Genomic DNA, 5,496 nt, shown 5'->3' with positions numbered 1-5,496 from the left:
CTCTCATTCACGCCCTCACCTGTCGCTCCTGTCCCCTCCCCCCACCCTCCTACCTTCTGGGAAACTTCCAACAACCCAGCACTTCCACTGACTTGCGTACAGAGCCAACAAGGTCCTCCTGGCTGAACCCAGGAATCCTCCTGCTCCCTCCTCTGAAAGTCTCTCCCTGTTACATAGTAAATGAGGAACAGGCACAGTCTTTATATAGCCTGTTGCCTAAGTGCTCACCTGCTTTCACAAATAAGCATATGTGAACGTAGGAAGTTACCTTGTTCTGAATCAGATTACTTGCTTATCACCCCCCCCCAGTATGGTCCATTGCAACTTGCCTCAGGGTCTTATTGCAGTGATCCTTTCAACAACCCTGCAAGGCAGAACGGTATTATTGGTTTCATGTTACCAGTTGGAAGGTGATGAGAGAAAAGAGATTGCTTAACGCCACTTGTACATTTCTGGCAAAACTGGGATTTGAACCTGGCATCTTATAACTTGTGCCTTTGACCAGTCTGGCTCTCAAAGCAAGTTGTCTTCCCTATAACCCAGCAATCCCAGTTCCAAATTTTCCCTTCTCTAAAACCCTTCCCTATTTTATGAAGAAGAAAAAAATAGGGCAGGTTAAAAAATGCACAGCTTCTGAATATTTTTTTGTTTCTGAATGAAAAAATAAAAACTAAACAAGTTGGCAAAAATGGCACAGGCATGGGTGGTCAACCAGGAAGCAGGGAAAGAGTTGTGTTGTTCTTCACTAAATATGTCTCTCTCTCACACACACACACCCCAAAATAAATAAATATAGCATACCTGTGACCCTTGTGCAAGTACACCACCACTCAGCAATGGCAGTAAATATCCCAGCTTGGGAAAATATGATTCCATTTCCGCAGATACAAAAGCATGGTTGCTTGAGTCAGTGCTGGAACAATGCGACACCACTGGAATAGAAGCACAGCTATCAAGGAAGAGAAACAGACTCTGCACAGCAAATGGCAGACAAATGCATATTTATTTCATACAAAAACTGCACAGAAGTTTAGGAGCACTTTTTAGGGGGAAGGGCATTGCACCATCTTGAGGTTTCAGAGCACATGTGATTCTTCCTCTGCAGCATCAGAATCTCTGGTGAGCTCAGTGGTTCTATGTAGAATCATAGAGTTGTAAGGGGATCTTGGAGGTCAGCTAGTCCAACCCTCTGCCAAGTACAGGATCTAAAATGCAGGAAGCAACTGCAGCATTTCTGAAGATTCCTGTGCAGCATCTGTATAAATATCTCCAGTGAAGGAGAGCCCACCAGCTCCTGAGGCAGCCTCTTTCATTGTCAAACAACTCATACTGTCAGGAAGTTTCTTCTAACATCTTGCAAAATCTGCATCCCTGCAATTTCCACCCATGTTGATTCTAGTCCTGCCCTCTGGAGCAACAGAGAATATCCCTGCCCCATATTCTGCATGGCAATCCTTCAAACATTTGAAGATGGCTATCATGTCTCCCCTTAAATCTCCAGGTTAAGATACCCAGCTCTTTTAAGTTATTCCAGTGTGGTGTACTGGTTGGAGTGTTGGTAGTGGAGGTTGGTGGCTCTGATGTCAGTAAGGCATGAAATCTGCTCTGGATTTTAGTGTGACCTTTCAAGGAGCTGTCTCTACCTTCCCAGAGAATCCAGGAATCACAGTTCTTTTCCTAATTTACTAATAGTTCAATCCTTTGAATGTTTACTTGAGAGAGTCCTATTGTGTTTAGTTCCTAGTATATGTGTTTAGGATTGCAGCCTAAGGGTGCAAACAAAAAACACATTAACTAGGAAGCAAACATGCTTAGGCTTGCAGTGTCATTCACATCCCTGCTCCAAAAGAACCCAGGAGTTCTGGCACAGTCTCCAGTTATGATAAAGCGTCACACTTATATATGGAACAGAAGCACCTGCATTGGCCCCTCAGACACAGTGCCCCCTAGAGGCAAAATGCACATTTCCATTTCCTGCAGCCCTTCCATTTGCTCAACATGCTAATACTTTAACAAGACTGAAGATGTATTTTAAAAAAACACAAACCTCAACCTAGAAACACTCTAGATTGATCAATATTCACGGCTCCAGGCTTTCCATTCCTCCTCCTCCAGGGAGAAGATGGGAATGAGAGAAAGAATTTCCATAAGTGTATTGCCAAGAGAAATACGTGCCACGGTGTGAGATGCATACAAGCCCTTCCATTTTTTTACTCAGAGCAAATTGAATGCAGGCTGGGATTTTACATACCTTGCGTCTTTTGCTAGTAAACTGGCTTCCCTCTTAGGGTTGCCAGCACACTAGAAAAAAATGAAGCCTGTGCCCTCTTCAGCAAGGGAATCTTTTTATGGGGTGGTGATAGGCATTATCATCTGCTAATGTCTGCAGAACAAGTTTCTATTAAAGGCACAGGAGCAGGGCCTGGTACAAAAAATGTTGGCAACGCTATTTACCGAGGTGTTTGTACTGAGGTGTTTTCTTATTTTTAACGTGGGCTTTTTGAGGAAGGGTCAACACTCTCCTTCAGCGTTTGAAAAATAAAAGTCTTCTTGTGATTCTCTAATATTGGAATACCTTAGGGTTGCCAATTTTTCAACCAGTGACTGCAGCTGTGCCTATAGCAGCTGATAGAGGACAACATTAAAAGTCAACCAGTACATGCAAATAAGTAAATAAAATGTTGATCACCACACTGCCTGCGCAAACAAGCATAAAGTGTCCTTTTCTGAACAGCTGGCAATCTTAGAACACACACTCAGTGAAAAGCCAACACTTCGCCCAGATTTGGGAAGGGGGATGCAAACTGTTAAAATAAAATAAAAAAATCTCTCAGATTCATATTGTTCGTTGCTGGAAGTCTTCAAGCAGAGGCTGGACAGCATGATCTGTTTATTATTTATTTATAAATATATATATATAAACCTTCAACTCATATAAAATAGCACAGCGGCGTAAAAGCAGGTGCAATAAGTTACCATAAAACCACCGCCAACTCATGGCTGCCTGTGAAAGGACGCAGTCAACGAACAAACAAATATCCCAAAAGAAAGATTATTTGGGTTTTTGTATATCTGTTTGTGTTCTTCTTACCGGTTGTTATTTGTTTGTAGTATGCAAATCTGAAGAACATTGTTTGTTTGTTTGGAGGGGGGGAAAGGCACCATAAAAGTGATGCAGAATAACCTTACAAAATGACTGGCTCATCTTAAGAAAATTTAAAAACAACTGAACCAGCCTGCTGGGGGCACTCTAGCTCTGGAATTTGCTGCATTGAGGAGAGAGGGTTGAGCAAGGCCCCCTTCCAGCTCTGACTCTGTAATGCAGCAGGAGACAAAGGCTGGCTTTTGTTTCTCCCCTGGTAGTCTTATTGAGAGGTCTCTGGCACAGACAGGTTTCAAAATGGGAGTGGAGGGGTAAGCATTTTACCCATTACTGTCAATATAGGCAGACCATGCACACTGAAGACCTCTACAGATGTTTAAAGCAGGGATAGCCAGCATGGTGCCCTCCAGATGCTTTTGGACTCCAACTCCCATCCGCCCCAGCCAGCATGGCCAATGGTCAGGGATGCTGGAAGTTGGAGTCCAGGAGCATCTAGAGGGCATCACATAGTTTAAGGTGTGTAGGCTGAATATGCACCCGTGTGAGGAGGGGGCATCATGGCAGCAGTGTTTGCCCCCAGTCTACATGCACTTGTCTGACACAGCCTCATGCAATGCCATCCTGCATTCCTTCAGAATGAAAGGCAGTAGTATGTAGTGGTTAGAGCATTCGACTGGGCTCCTGCTGGGAGGAAGGGCAGGATATAAACAAATAAATAACACCTAGGAGCCCATGGATTAAAATCACCACTCAGCCATGAATCTCACGGGCCCAACCACTGACTCAGCCCAGCCTACTTCACAGGGCAACTGTGAGGAGGGAAGAACCTTGCATACCACCTCCAGCTCCTTGGGGAAAAGGTGAGATATAAATGAAATAACAATGAGTCTGTATGTTTTGAAGATGCAGACACAGACCCCCAGATACAGACCCCCAGGCACCTGGTTGGCCACTGTGAGAACAGGATGCTGGACTAGATGGGCCACTGGCCTGATCCAGCAGGCTCTTCTTATGTTCTTATGTTCTTATGAAGATATAAAAGGGTTGCAGTTAGGGATAGGAGAGAAAGTCAATTCGCATTTAAAGCCGAATCAATCAAATTAGCACTTTCCAAAGCCATATGAGAATCTACACAGCCATCCTTCAAAATTTGCCCTTATCCAAATTTTGCAGTTCTCCAACTAAACAATGTTTATTACGAGAATGCATCTATTAGGGGAAACCGTACGTAAAAAATGAATGTATTTGTGAAAATAACCTATCAAAATGCATAATATTAGGAGAAACTAGTTGCAAAAATGTGTACATTAGTCAAAGCTGCATACAAAACTCTGCTTATTAGTAGAATCTCGTACTAAAATGCTGAAGAATTTTCATGAGAAGTCCCCCCCCCCAAAAATCACAAACTGATGCAGAAATATAGAGAATTGAATTTAAGATGAGAAAAATTAGAACCAAAATTCACAGATCCTGCTATCCCTAGTTGCGGGTGTATGGCCTGTCTGGTGGCAGGAATGGGGGAAACAGTGTGTTTTTTTTAATTGATTGATTGCTAGTGCAATTTTTAAACCCTGAGTCCTTGGACTGTAGAGCAAGGTAATGTGTTTTAAAAAATAATAACACCGCTTTTACTGTCTCTGAAGGGTTAGTGAGGGTATGGAGTTTATCACGCTTAGGAAGAAACTCTAGCCTGGTTATCATATAAAGTTGAATGTGGATTGCCCCCAAAGGACTAGGCCAGGGGAGCCAACATGGTGCCCTCCAGATATTGGACTACAACTCCCATCAGCCCCAGCCAGCATGGCCAGCCCAGTGGTCTGGGATGAAGGGAGGTATGGTCCAACAACAACTGAAGGGCACCACATTGGTTACCCCTTGATGAGGCAGTAGGGGGACAGGTGAAAATTGGGGACAGGGTTCCTGAAGCTTTAATAGTTGTGTAGGGAAGAAGTATTTCTTTATTTGCTTAAAGCTATATAGCCACCGCAAAAAAGTAAAAAAAGATAAAATAAAAAAAGTTAAAATAGTTGTGTAGAAAAGTGAATTTCAGCAGGTGGAGCTTCCATGACAAGCTGACATTCTCTCTTCTAGTAAAGCTGTAAGAGCCTTGCCCTCTTTTTCACAAGGCCACCTTAAACAGGCAGGGCGTGGTTATAAAAATCGGGTGGGGTGGGTGGCCACAAAACAGATGCATGCAGGCAGGTCAGGGAATCAACTTTTTTGTGGGTTAATCTTCATACATATATTTAGGTATTGTCTACCAGCTCCTTCCTGTTCCCGCTTCACTTCTGCACGTAAGAAGAAGCAAAAACAGATATTTACATATAAAATAAATGTATCTGAACTTTTCTAGTTCAACAAATACTGCAACCAATATGCTATTGTTGGTTGGT

The sequence above is a fragment of the Rhineura floridana genome, chromosome 11 (genome assembly GCF_030035675.1).
Source record: "Rhineura floridana isolate rRhiFlo1 chromosome 11, rRhiFlo1.hap2, whole genome shotgun sequence".
NCBI lineage: Eukaryota > Metazoa > Chordata > Lepidosauria > Squamata > Rhineuridae > Rhineura > Rhineura floridana.
This window is presented reverse-complemented; position numbering follows the sequence as displayed.